Source organism: Lygodium microphyllum, chromosome 6, assembly GCF_053477565.2.
Source record: "Lygodium microphyllum isolate KBCC chromosome 6, Lygodium_microphyllum_v1.1.10, whole genome shotgun sequence".
NCBI classification, from domain to species: Eukaryota; Viridiplantae; Streptophyta; class Polypodiopsida; order Schizaeales; family Lygodiaceae; genus Lygodium; species Lygodium microphyllum.
In genome coordinates this window covers 143,660,705-143,674,809 of record NC_141140.1, presented here as the reverse complement: position 1 = coordinate 143,674,809, position 14,105 = coordinate 143,660,705, and the positions used below count along the sequence as shown (strand labels likewise).

At 40.0% G+C, this 14,105-nt stretch overlaps 1 pseudogene; it reads left to right on the top strand.

Moving 5' to 3' along the window:
- The first annotated feature begins 7,060 nt into the window (after positions 1-7,060).
- On the top strand, positions 7,061-7,654 carry LOC148035235 (peptide methionine sulfoxide reductase A1 pseudogene; annotated as a pseudogene).
- Positions 7,655-14,105: the final 6,451 nt, after the last annotated feature.

Below are 14,105 nucleotides of genomic sequence, written 5' to 3'. Positions count from 1 at the left end.
GTAGGCTGATACATTCTCCCTTGCGTAGGAATGGGAGCTTTACGAGCCCGATTTTAAAATTGGAAAGGGCACGTAGGAACAAGGCTTATGAGCTTATCCTTAGAAGCTTCTTAAAGAAGCTTCTAAGAAGCTTCTGAAGATCAGCAGAGACGTCGTGGGAGGGGCCAATGATTGGGAAGGAGAAGGCGTCAAAGGCAGGGGGAGGGAATTTGATGATGATGATGGTGGGGATGGGTGATGGCTTGGTGGCAATCACATGGCGGTCTCACAGCAGGCGGTGGCCTTCATTGCAGCATTCTCTTTTTCATCACTCTGATCCTCCCCAGTGCAGCAGCCTCCTCACTTCCCCCCTCCTTTTGTCCACAGGGGAGGGGGGTTCATATAGCCTGAGGGAGGGAGATGGTGGCCACCACGTGGCTGGTGCATGCCTCCCCCCCTCATACACCACACTCCACCTCTCTTACTTCTTCTCACACTCCCTCTCCTCCAGCCATGCATCGATTATTTTCCATACTATACTTCCTATATAACTTGATAGTTAAGAGTAGTAAATGGGGATCGAATTATCAAGTGCATGGTAATAGTAACTACCTTAGTCCAAAAATGTTGTGGTAAGTCTCTCTGTGAAAGCATGTTTTGAACTTTCTCCTGAATTGTCTTGTTCATGCATTGAGTGCCATACCATTTTAGCGTGGGGTGTATGGGTAGTCAACTGACACTTAATACCCCTCATCACAAAAATGCTCATAGACTTTAGAGACATATTCACCACTACTATCCTCGGACATGGATATCATGTTTAGTGTAATCCATTTGCAAAATCCATAGTGCAAAGTACTTCATAGCCATAGTGTAAAGGATATATTCTCTCCTAAATGAATGCCATTTGAAAGTTCCAAAAAGGTTTTGAACTATATACAAGGTCACATCATATGTTAGAATTTGGTACTCCAATCAAGGATCATGTATGATTTGGAATATCACGATGGGTTATGTATTGGTTTAATTAACGTTCAATGGTCTTGTATACAATATTTTCAAAAGTTAAACACCTTCAAAAGATAATTGAAGAGGAAGAATCTCACTAATGAGCTCCTAATGAGTATGATAAGAGAGAGAGAGAGAGAGAGAGAGAGAGAGAGAGAGAGAGAGAGAGAGAGAGAGAGATGTGTGTGTGTGTGTGTGTGTGTGTGAGAGAGAGAGAGAGAGAGTTCTTCTAATGCATGAAACACTCTCCTTATTGTGAATGAATCTACAAGTACACATACAAACCAAGTATACTAGACAATGACTAATGTTTAGATACACGAAAAATGTGAGCTTTGTATGGGGGATAGAAAAGTACTCCTAAATGCTATGATGACCCATATTAAATGTTCCTAAGGTGTGCATGTGATCACTTGTGCATCGAAATGACATTAATAATGGCATGCACAAACCAAGTACACTAGGTGAGAACTACGACCGCTTAACTTGTGCCAAGTGCAATCATATAAACATGTATTGATCATATGGAAATAGTAGATTTACACATGCAATAAATCCTATAACGAAAGTATTAACCCTAAAAAGTATACCGATGAAACAATCTATTTAACATTAGCTAAGCAAACTCTTGTAAAATATATTATACCCTTGTAGAATTTCCATGCTATCTAGAAGAGCAAGGCTTTTAGTTTTTTCCCCTTAACTTTCACTCAACCATTTCACTTTGTAGGGTAGAGGGGCCAATCATATTACATGTAACTCTTTGTGGCTTGATGTTTGCACATCAAGGAAAAGGTTGAGACAAAGCAACCATATATGCATTCGTTAGTTTGAACTCTACCATCAATATAAATGTCACATCATGTAATGGTGGATTGTAGCTACCTTTCCTGCACAGTTATGCCAAACGTGAGCATTAAAAACATGTATCAAAATATACCTAGACCAAAAGGGAACAACAATTTACTGGTACTACCAACATGACAGTGCATGCTAGCACCTGTGTCTGTTTGTGCATGTGCACATGTGCGATGAGCTTGCACATGGAGATGTCTGCTTTGGAGGGGGTATATGGGATAGCAGCAATGGAAATGTGTGACAAATAATCAAGGTCTTGATGGTCACAACTCAAGGTGGCAGAGCTAGGGCAACCATAGAGCGACCGAGAGAGAGAGAGAGAGAGAGAGAGAGAGAGAGAGAGAGAGAGAGAGAGCGACCGAGAGAGAGAGAGAGAGAGAGAGAGAGAGAGAGAGAGAGGAGGGTCGCGTGTGTTGCCTTCTTGCCCCTAATCTAAGGATTGCTTATCCTTACTTCCTAGGCATCCGATTGATAGAAGAATAGACCATTTAAAGAGAGAGGGAGGGAGGGAGAGAGTGTGTGTTTACATTTACACATGTTCTTGCAATAATAGCTACATGAAGGAACAATAAAGACATTATGGAGCCACTACCCCTAGTAGTTCACTCCACTCTCCTCAAGGCATCTCATCCACCATGTATGATTAAATTTTGATAGTGCTCTTTATGCAGACATTGGGTGGGTGGATTGCATGGGCAGTTGAGCATGCATACGAGTGCTTAGGCATGCGTGCAGGCAATAGAGCTTGACGGAAAATGGGTCGCAGCTAGGATAGACACATGACGATTCTTTGTGATCATTAATGACTTATACTTTGCAAAGGTATATGACCACTGGACTAGTCCCCACCACCATGATTGAGATCAAAGTTGATGCATAATACCTTGATTTATCCATAGATAATCTCCATTAAGTCAGATCACTGTGTATGCTTATATTCAATTATACCTTGAGTCCTATTTAGGCTCTTGTGAGAAAGCCTCACAATGTGATCCATATACTATTGACAAAATCTCACACAATTATTTCATGCCACTAACAAAATTTTCTTGCAAGTTTGGCCATTTTCAATGGACTATGAATCCATATTTTCATGTAAACTTCATCAATGCACATTCTACAAACTATATGGTTGCTTCAAAGTAGGGTCTAGCATATGATGGGGCTACATGCATGGTCCCTTTTACCTATGTTACATATGTAACTAGCCACCAGTAAGGGGACTCGTAGAGGGTATCACTTTACACCAATATGTGAGTTTCATAATGTCTCATATCGTAATTCAACCCATAGTATGAAGAACGTTGTTAATGGTCATTTTGGTTAAGTGCTTGAGGCTTAGTCCAAGATGGTGTCCCAACCACCACTTACCTCTACATGGTATCATGAAAATGAGATGGTTACCACCAAACAAATTTGGTCATCATATCACCACTCCATATGACTAGATCCACAATGATCTTGTCATAGCAACTAGCAAACAAAGAGACAATGATGATGTATGTGAAGCTAATTTCATGAGAGCTTTGTGCCATTTGACTCCTAGTTTTAGTGTGTTTTTACATTTTCTAGGATGAAAGGGCCAACAATAGTACATCTAAGGTCTCTTGATTAATAGCACTAGATAAGAAAGTTTGGACACTACATAAGGTAATGCATCTAAGGTCTCTTGATTAATAGTACTACATATGAAAGTTTGGTCACAAAGATTTTGCATGAAAAAAAAACATGTATATTGTGCTTGCTTCAAAACCATTTTAGTGACTTCCACTCTAGTTCCATTAAACCATGGATGATGAAATTTGGATGCAATGTGTAAAAACAATAACTTCCTATACATTAACATTATTGGGCTAGTAAGAGCACCTCAACACATCAACATTCTATATGTTTTACACTCTTTGAGGCTCTATTTACTTGTTGGAAGGTCTCTTAGTATTGGCCCTCACTAGTATAACTTATTTTTGTCAATACTAGTCCCTATGATGCTATTAACCCTTTATTTAAGCTATTCAGCTCTAGTTTGAACAAAGTTACAAACAAAAATAGATCCATGAGAATCATTGTCTTGCAATTGATTAGAAGGAGAACTCCTTTCATGGGGCTCCCTCAAAAGAGTTTCCCCCTCATCTTGAGATATCTCCACCTCTTTGACATGTTTGTTAATCGCATGCTCATTAGAAAGTTTTGAAGGTTTACAAAACCCTTGTTTATGATCCAAGAGCTATTTTCAAACTCTTTTTTATTACATAATGTGAATTAACTTTTCTTTGTGTGTGTGTGTGTGTGTGTGTGTGTGGATATACATATGTGTGTAGATGTATATATATGTACATGTATAAAGAAAGTGCATTTATGTATATGTACATGTATATATATATGTATGTACATGTATGAAGAAATTACATGTTATGTTAAAGATAAAGAAAAAACATAAGGTTTTCCCAATAGTTATTATTAGGAAGCTTAACATGTGCCTTATTATAATAGGGTAATATCACTTTTGAAGGCATGTGTTACAAAATCTTGTCCTTACTGACTTACATAGCTACTTGCTAATTATGTGTCCCTTGCATCTTAAATTGGAGTGTTCTCAAAATTACTCTTTTATACCTCCTAAGAAGAGATAAGAATGCCATCAACTATTCATGGTCATACTCCTTTGAGCCTAGTTTCACATACATACATACATACATACATATATGCATATATATATATATATATATATATATATATATATATATATATATATATATATATATAAAGGAATAAGAAAAAGAAGACAAATCAAACCGTCATGCTACATGCATAATCTATATATTAATAATAAAAGAAGTATAAACAATCTTGATAATTTCCTTCAGAGTATACTTTAATCCCGAATGTGTCTGTTGCTTTTGATTAACTTCTAATAAAAGAAGGAACATTCATTCCATTTTTTTAACATATTTGAGAGAGAGAGAGAGAGAGAGAGAGAGAGAGAGAGAGAGAGAGAGAGAGAGAGAGAGAGAGAGAGAGAGAGAGAGTGTGTGTGTGTGTGTGTGCATGTGAGAGAGAGAGAATACTTTAGTCCCGAATGTGTCTGTTGCTTTTGATTAACTTCTAATAAAAGAAGGAACATTCATTCCATTTTTTTTAAATCTTTGAGAGAGAGAGAGAGAGAGAGAGAGAGAGAGAGAGAGAGAGAGAGAGAGAGAGTGTGTGTGTGTGTGTGTGTGTGTGTGTGTGCATGTGGGCATAATACCCTAACGATTAGGGGTACTATGCTTACTTCTTGAGGTTCATCATATCCTTTTAGTAAAGATCTAGGTCAGTTTTATGATTTAATAATACCCTTTTATAAAAACTCCACATGTTCAATACAAAGACCCCTTTGTGAATGTATTTATTGGTTTTAAAATATTACCTTCTCTAAATGTACATCTGTAAGCCTATGTATTTTTACATTCCCTTTTCTTGAACTCACATTACATACATTTTTATACATAGTGGCCACCCCGAGCTCTTGCAAAGCTTAGCTTACAACTATGGCGACTTCTTCCCTGCCCTTTGCCATCTTGGCTTCATCAGAGGTTTCTTGCAAATGTAACGTGTCCGCTTGCCCACTTGTGGGGCACGTCTTAGCAGCCCATCAAGAGGGGAGTCTAGAAAGCGCCACCTAGTACTCGCAAGGAATGTCATAGGGTTTGCGATCTAGGTCTTCCAGAGTCTGACCCGAAGTGAAAGTATCCAGCCGTTCCCACTTAGGACCGGACTTGAAGTCAGGGTTTCTTTCCTATCAGCCAAGTCTCTAGGAAGTAGCTAGCGTCAAGCTCCAGATGAATCACTTTGCATAGAACAACAGAGTCGAAGCATATTTATGCTGCACTTGGTTCATGGAGAATGGGAAACGAGAGGGATGCAAAGCTCAACCTCTCTGCCCATAAGGCATAGCCACATTCCGCTCCCCTAAAACAACATAAATGGGGATTCTAACTCAACTGGCTCTAAGTCTTCACTGTATCATTATCACGTCTTTTGCGAAATTTTTCCAGTTAACCAGGACCACCCTTTCGTAGGACGGTCGCATCCACCGCCTATTTCTCATGGTGGAATGGACCTTGAACCCAATGCATTTCGAAATTTCTAAGGGTCACTCTAGCAAATTCTAGAATTTACCAATAAAAAGGAAGGTTCACGAGGCAATCTTTCGGATACTTGATGGGAATTTCTCTATGGTTCTGAACTTATCAAGCTATTCACTTTTGGTTGAGATATCAGAACAATATCCACATGTCTTGGTAAGAGATTTGATAGATGAGGTTCATGGCTTGAGAAAGGAATTAATCCTCAACAAAAAGATCGGGTCACCTCTTAAAGTTAGTTATGGTGTTGAAGACAAAATTAAATGTGGACTTTCCACATGGCACACACAGTCAACAGAGAGCGAGCTCAAGGAGTTCACTTTTGTGTTGCAAGCAATCCAATCAAATATTGGTTCAGAATTTTGGGATGTTAAGCAAAAAGGAGGCATAGCGTCTTGCCCCTGTTTTGGGGGAATCCATTATAACCGGTGGACTACGCCATTGCCTTTACTAGGGGAAGCTCTCTTTCATGCGTACTTCGGAATCTAATACGGGAGCTGGCTGCTGGAATTTCAGAGGGAAAAACTGGTTGTCATTGTTGATGTCTTTGAGGAGAATAGGACATACATTCTGGACAGCAACAAATGTGAGGCATGCAACAAAAAGCTTGTGGGTATTCTAAAGGAAACAAAAGAGCTTCGCATGGATGGCTGGCCTGCTTTTTCAAGCCATGGTGACAAGAGTCAAGCAGAACGAGATTGGGTTCTGTCCCAGTTTAAGAGTGGGAGCAGTCCTATAATGACTGCCATGGATGTTGTTGCTCGTGGTTTGGATGTCAAGGATGTCAAATATGTTATCAACGGGCAGCACCTTCATCTCGATGGTCCTCATGAATTTTTCCTTCTATTCTGCTAATCTGGAAAACCAGTGTCCTCATCATCAACAACCTACGCCCTGACCAGAATGTCGAGTGGAGAGGGAGAATCGAATCCATAGTTTGATGCAGCAGTAAACGACATCATGTTCTCAGCTAATCGTTTGATGGAGGCCTGATTCAAGCTCTGGATTTTAACACATTTCGTATGAAGGAAAGGTATTAAACCTTCAGGTGGATGCGCTTGGGTCGAGCTGGCCTGCCTTCGTGAGAGTCAGACGCTGCAAAAGAAGAAATCATCGGATCAACACACGCAACCTACAGGCTCCCATCGCTCTACCTGTGTTCAGCTTGCGTCTCTCCCGTTCGAATCACTTAAGTGATAGGAACCATCAGCCATGACTCTTCAACAAGCCACTTTTGCTGTTGGTTGTTTTTGGAGCGTAGAACTTGTATATCAACGAGTTCCTGGTGTTGTGAAGGTGTAGCCTTACTCTGACCACTGTTGGCTATACACAGGGAAATACAAAGAGCCCTACGTATCAAGATGCTTGTTCTGGAAAAACAAATCATGTGGAAGCAGTGCTAGTTAAGTATGATCCTGAACAAGTGACATGAAAAACTTTTGGAGGTCTTTTGGGAAAAGCATGATCCCACTCAATACAACCAACAGGGAAATGATGTTGGAACACAATACAGATTGGGCATCTACTACCATAGACCTGAGCAAGAGCAGATAGCCAAAGCATCTCTGCAAGCTGAAGAGGAATGCCTTGGTGCAAAAATTGTGATTGAAATTTTACCAGCTGCAGAGTTTTATCCAGCTGAACAGTATCATCAACAATATCTAGAAAAAGGAGACAATTCATAGCTTGCAAACAAAGACTTACCACTCGAGAGCACCGAGGTTCAGCTGGACGCAAAGGTGTTCTACTTTGATGTTGGAGAGAATCAGTGAGGCCGTTTTTTTGAAGGTGTCTGACGACACTCACAATCAAAGCAATATTATTGTACCAGCTGGCAATGAAGTTGCCGAAGGTTGGGTTGCCTTCCGTGATATCCTCAGTGATATTGATGAAGCTCAGCATGTTCTTCAAGCAGATAACCACGCAGCAGGTCTTCAGGATTCAGCATTGCCTTCTGAGCATTTGGCAGTGCAGTCGCTAGGTGTCGTCTTATCCAGAGATGATTCACAGGCTGGCTCTTCTGAAAGTCCTAAAGCTGAGCCCTATTAGTAAAAAGGGGTGGCATTGAGCTTCTTCATCCCACAGTGCTGTTGATTTGTACACTACATAGAGTCATCCTGTGGCAAGGCATGGTAGCAGATGAATTATTGGAGCTGAGATTTCGCCTTACTGATGATGGTACAGATATTGGACCAAATAGATATGCACATGCAACAACTGTTGCATCCTTAAAGGAAAGCATTCCTGCACAAGCTGGATGTTCAGAATGAACACTCATGGATCTCTTGTAAATTTTTTTGACAAGAAATATAGTGATCTTTGGCATAAAATCTTGAGATATTCTTGTTAGCCTCTTTCCTTGCTGTATCTTGAACCCCGTGTTCTACAGCTCTTTTATGAACTCTATGACAACGACATGCACTAACTCTAGTAGATCATTCAAGGAGACAAATTCCCAAATGCATTTTAGCTAGGCTACGTGAATTAGAAACATGCGTAAATGCATTCTTCCCACATGAAAACTTAACGTGCCTAATGCATTGCTTTAATGCGGAATCACTCTTTTAAGAACCTAGGCTTGAGGTCTCGTAGGGATGTCCACGCGTATGCTCGGGTTGGAGACTTCCGCGCGTCCACCTAGCATCTTTTGTTTTGGAGCCATCGTTGATGTTGTGGAATTTGGACTCCACGGTTTGTCCTTGCCTCTATGCGGTTTCTGAACTTCCTCCAAGCTTTGGCAAAGCAGCCTCAAAATCTGTCTACTTCTCCCTTACGCAGGAATACCCCTTTACAAGGTGTGGGTTTTAAGAACCCGAGGAAAAACCCGCGTGCACAAGGCTTATGGAAGCCTTATCCTTAGAAGCTTCTAAGGAAGGCTCTTCCAAGAAGCTTCTGGTTTACATCAAGATGTTGTGGAAGGAGGGAATGATTGAAGAGAAGGGGATTGATGACTGCCAGGGTGGTTGATGATGAGGATGATTGTGGGTGGCAGCAGCGCGGCTACAACGGGCGACATCAAGTGGCATGTGGTGGCGGCGCTCTTCACGGCAAGCGGGAGCAGTCCCTCCTTCTCTCTCCTCCTTCGTGCCTTAGGGAGGGGTGGTCATATAGGCTAAGGGGGGGAGAAGTAGCCACACACGTGGCTTGTGCATGCCTCCCCCCTCATGCTCCCACACACCACACTCCCTCTCTCCACTTAACTCACTCCTCCACACACTCCCTTTCCCCTTGCCATGCATCGGCTGAGGGGAGGGGTAATTATTTAAAAAAATTGCCTTAATCTTACCCATTATCCAATTTCCCTTTTTGCAAGAAGGGTGTTCTCACGCGGCTTGCGGGTTTTAAACCTCGGCCTCTTTTGCACGACAGGGAGCCAGATTTTAACATTATGTGCGGGGGGAACACTTAGCCACCGAAATTATTTGACACGGGGGATTATTTTGTACTGCTTTTACGCAAGATGTGTGGGTTTTATAGTCGAATTAATATTTTGAGTGGAAATATTATATTTATACCTTGTTGACCCAAATTGTCACTACCTTAGGTTTCCTTATATTATAGTCAATAAATCCTAGACAACCCCGTCACCCTAACTTGGTTGGTCAATTGTTTTCTTGGCAATTCATAACTACCCTAGCTTGACAAATCAGTCTCCAAGGAAGAGTGTGGTAGTAGGATGACTACTCAATTTCTAGGAAATTTGACTTGTAATTGGAACTCGCCAACTTGGTCTAAGGTGTAGCAGTACTATTTTGTGAATTAGACGCAGGAGCATATGATGCTACAGCTTGTAGCACGAGATAGGTGTCAGTATCTAACTTGTGGGATTATATCTCTCATCGTACGGTATTTCTTGATCAAGAATACCTTTGATCAAGATATAGGGTTTGGGAGTCCTATCATTCTTACATGGGCATTTAGATACCCCTAACATTTCGTCAATGTGGGTAGGACCTTTAAGATCCGGAATATTAAATCTACATCCTAAGTGCGATACTAAGGAGAATTTTATCATAGCTTAACCCTACCTAGCACATTTAGGTGACTGTCATATGCTAACTAATCATATCTTTATGAATTTCATGTAAGTTACTCAATTACTCGCGAATTACTTAGTTGATCTGACCAACCCACGATTAAAGATGACCTTCCCTTTAAAGATGCAAATACTTTCATCTAAACTTGCAAGTACTTTCCCTAAAAGATGTAAGTAACTACAAGATGTGTGAGATGTATCATTCCATGCAATTTCAAGACCATAGACCTTTTTGCCTTAATGCAACTATAGGATCTACAGTGATCTTTCTTTTCCTAGCCCTATACTATAATGATTGTCATTCAAAGCTAATTCTTATAAATCCTACGTTGATGCATCGAATTCAAAGCTTTAGTATTTTAATGAAGATGCATCCTTTCCCAAATTTGAACTTTGATAAAAGAACTCTATGCATGGATGCATCATTCTTTGATGACCAGATGCCAATGAATACATCATTGATTTAATCATTCTTTTATCGTTTATCTCAAACCTAAAATGTAACTATCATTGCATGCGAATTGCATAATATATGTTTTATTGCCAAAGTTCATAAATCTTTTCCTTTCATTGCAACTATTTAGACATCATTTAATGACCGTTTACGATTATCTTATACACGAGTCACAACCCAAAATTTATTGCATAAGTGCATTATGTATTATATGCCCTATCCTTTGCGTGATGCAACAAGGACGTGATCTTAGCACAATTTCATCTTTTAACTTATACATCCTACGTTCAAAAAAATGCGACTACCCTTGACCATGGAAGTGCAAGCAAATGCAAGTACTTGTCATGCAACTGAACTTTGTAAATCGGAAAAGTATATAGATTTTCCCATGCATCTAAGTTTCCTATTTGAATTAAAACATGCTTTGTGCATCCTTTCCATGCAGGGATATTTTTTAGAACATGGGCATTCAAAATCGGGGCGTTGTCCACTCTCATACTTTGGGTGGAAGCTCCCGCGTGCACTCCTCTCGACTTTTGCTTAGGAGCCATTGACGAAGTAAATTCGACTCAGCAAACTCCCCCTTGGCACCCCTTACAAGTTTCGAAGTTGCTACTGCCCGAGATCTCATTTTCTGCACAGGAATTGGGCCCTGCAGGACATGGTCTAAAAAAACCCGGGAGGCATTGGCCTAGAGAAGCTTCAATAGAAGCTTCTCAAGCTTCTGGAAGAAATAGGGATGACGTGTGTTGGTGAGGAAGATTGGAGTGATGATGGTGAGGATGACGATGGAGATGATGATGGCGATGGGGGTGGCAGTAGCCAGGCAGCGTGGCCAGTGCGGCGGCGGTAGCAGGTCGACGGCGGGTAGCACCATGATGCCCCTTTCTCCCCTTTGAAGCTTGGGAGGGGGTTCATATATAAGGTGGGGGTGGGGGGGGGCACACAAGTGGTTGTTTGCATGTCCTCCTCCCATGCCCCTCCACAATCTCTTACTCACACACTCTCTCCCCGCCATGCAAGGGGTGAAGGAGAGGGAGTTAATGTAAAAAAATTGCAAATAAAGCATTATCCCTTTTCCCCCTTGAAGGGGATTTCCTGCGGTGGGTTATGGTTTTGAGCCATGGTTTCCTATGCATAACGCAGGGCTGGTATCGTTAATGCATGAGGATGGAGCACTTAGGCCAGTGTTTCTTTGTTGCGGGAGATTACTTTGAATCGTTTTTGCGCGGGATCTAGGTCCTTTAATATTTTATTGTAGAAATATTACAATTATTCTTCCTCACTCTTCCTATCCTTTTGTTTTCCCTCATTTTTCCTCAACTTTCCAATCCCTTATCTTGGCCTCATACCCACTTATGTACTCATCAACTAATGCCAATGTTTACAAAATTTGACCCCATCACTTTAAGGAAGTGTTTAGGAAAGATTGCTTCTTTTTAATTGTTTTTAATTGTTTTTAAGGAAGTGTTTGGAAAAAATTGCTTCTTTTTAATTGTTTTTACTTTTTTTAGGAAGTGTTTGAGAATAACAAACTAGTATAGACTATGATATCAACTACAAAGTATGGTTTTAAATGTAGCTCTATTGCTAAACTAGTATAGACTATGATATTAATTGTGCAACTAAAATATGTTATTAACATGAACTATGTTATGGGCCGTTTTTTTGTAGTCTTGGAGTTTTAATTGTGGAGCTCATAATTTCATCAATCTTGGATTGAAGATTGAAGATACTCAAGTAAGGGATGTCTTCTTCTACAAGCACATTAAGAAAATGCACATGTAACTATAAGTGTGCACATAGTACTGAAGGTTGGCAATTAGTGAATCGTAGTACTTATTTTAGACACGCTAAAAATTACATGCTTGGGAAGATCACATCCTAGTGAACCAAGGGACTCAAATGTGCAAGGAGATCATCTTGAGAACCGAAGGCACGAAGTATCATCTCTAATGCATGGTGAAACTAACATAGATGAATTAAATAGACGACGTAGGTGGTGTGATTGCCTTGCATATTGTAATGGTGGGAGGAGTGTTGGTCCACAAACCTTTATTAGGCACCAGGAGTTGAAGGCCAAATATGATGCACTAAGTATGCAAATTGGTCTTTCTCCTTCTAATGAAAGGCAACATGAACGAGGCAATGATCAAACTATCAATACTTCTATAAGTCCCCCCTTTAGTCATGACAAAAACTCAATTAACCATGTTGAGTCTCCTCAAATAGATCCTTCTATAGACAATCACATATCTATTACTGGGCCATCATTATATCAACAAACTATACAAAAAATAATTGAGATTCAAGCTTTTTGGGATGAGAATCAAATATCAATTAGTGCACAAGAGAAGATGCTCCAATTATTGTTTGGAGACATGGGCAATCCAAGGGTTAGGGCTCAAAGAGTTGAAGAGTGCAAGCCAAGTTTAAGTAAGCTATTAGTGCAACTACCTGATACATGGGATGGAAACCTTGATGGAGTGAGAATCCCGACATCTTGGGAGCAACTTGACTCTATGTATCATGGTCTTGGCATGGTCCAACCTGAGCGCTATAGGTTTTGCATGGGAAGTTAAAAAAATGATCATGAATTTGAACTTCTTACACCTAGTAAAGAAGATTCTTATGCCAAAGATGTAGTCTTGTGTTCTTGCAAACAAAATATGCGAAAAAGAATACTAAAGTGTGATTGTATTGAATGTTGTGAAAAGTGTAAAAAATGCAATAAACCAAGGAGAGAAATGTTAGCTATTGATTATTTACCTCTAAAGAAACAATTAGAGCTTTTAGTGCAATCCAGGACATTTGTCATGATTTCCTAAGCATGTGGCATCATAAAATAAGATGGTTAGGGAAAGATATCCATATGCAACCAGAATTCCTAAACACGTTTTGGGATGGAACAAAGTGTCGTGAGTATCAAGATTTTTGGAATCTTGATGCTAAGTATGAGATGGTTGTTGCATGCAACAAACCTACATGTGGGAAAGTATATACAACTTTTCCAAGCTCTTGTTTTTCAATAGTTCTAGAACAAGGTTTTGACCAAGAGATGCAAGAGTATAATTTTGTTTGTAAAAAATGTCGACATCTCAACAAATGTAAATAGAAAATGTGTAGAGGTGATCCTTAGAACTTGGCACTTCTTTTACATTGGGATGGCTTCCAAGCCTCTCGTACCACTCAAAAGGACTGTGGTGTGGTTGAAATTAAGGTCCCATATTAGGTATTATTCTTGTTTTATTCATATCTTTTAGTTGCTCTAAATTTATTCGTAATACTCCTGATATATTTCAAACTTTTTTAAGACCACTTATTAGTGAGCTACAAGACCTTTACATAAATGGTATGCAAGTGTCATACAACTACCATGTAGAAAAGATTTTTGAAAATCCAATGGGACAATCAAACTTTTCTGTTGTTAGATTAATGCTAATGATGGTTACAGGGGATCATCCTGCACAATGCAAAATAGGATCCTTTAAAGATGGTGGGCAATTCTTTTGTCCTAGAGACAAAGCCCAAGCTACTCTTGATACTAGTAATCCCGCATTCCAAGGACGTTACCTTTACGATGGTAGTTGATATCAACCCAGCGGTCCATAGGTGAAATGATCGATGCCTTATCAAGTTCAAAGAG